This window comes from Cyprinodon variegatus, unplaced genomic scaffold, assembly GCF_000732505.1.
Source record: "Cyprinodon variegatus isolate N-32 unplaced genomic scaffold, C_variegatus-1.0 Scaffold50, whole genome shotgun sequence".
NCBI lineage: Eukaryota > Metazoa > Chordata > Actinopteri > Cyprinodontiformes > Cyprinodontidae > Cyprinodon > Cyprinodon variegatus.
The window spans coordinates 1,935,408-1,936,191 of record NW_015150503.1 but is presented as its reverse complement, the minus strand read 5'-3'; positions in this window follow the sequence as shown (position 1 = coordinate 1,936,191).

The window sequence follows — 784 nt, the reverse complement described above, 5'->3', positions numbered from 1 at the left end:
ACGTCCAAAAAAAGAAAAAAAAATCTTAGTAAAAATCCTTCACAGCATTGAACAACAAAGGCAGAAAACATCCAGAAAATGAAGCTCTGATCAACAGATGAACTAAAAATTAGTTTTATTGACCAGTTAATATTTACATTTTATGATTAACTCGATTTCAAGTCAACAAACCATACGTAGAAAATATGTATGTGATGTATAAACTGAATCTAATCAATGTTTTGAACATATATGTATTTATTTAGATCATACTTCTGTGTAGGAGAGAACAGATGCCTGAAGCTTTCGCAGAGCAGCAACATCAACATAAGATGAGGCCATACAGTGAGCCATCCATCCCTCGGAGGGCTCAGTAAAGCTGGAAACCAGATCCATAGGCCTTTCTGACCTCATTCTGGATAAAGATCAGAAGTGGATTTAAATACAGCCACACAAAAACAGAGGCAATTACCAGAAACACCATTACTGAGATATGCGACTGATGAACATCCACATCAAGTCATGCTGAGCTGATAAGAGTGCATCTGATTGCTCACAGACTGCAGCACGGACTATGACTGCAGCAGCTTCTTGTTTTCAGAAGTGGGGCCTCATGGAGATCAGAAGGGGCTCCTGACTGAGCTGCAAAGAGCTGAGTGATATCCCCGTGACCACACATGGGGAGGATGTTCAGGACTCCTGCTTATTGCTGGGTTCTGTGCTCCTCATGGAGCGCTGGACTCCAGCAGATGACTGACACAGGTACTAACAGATGTCTACTTGTCAGGGTTTGGTTGAGGTTTTG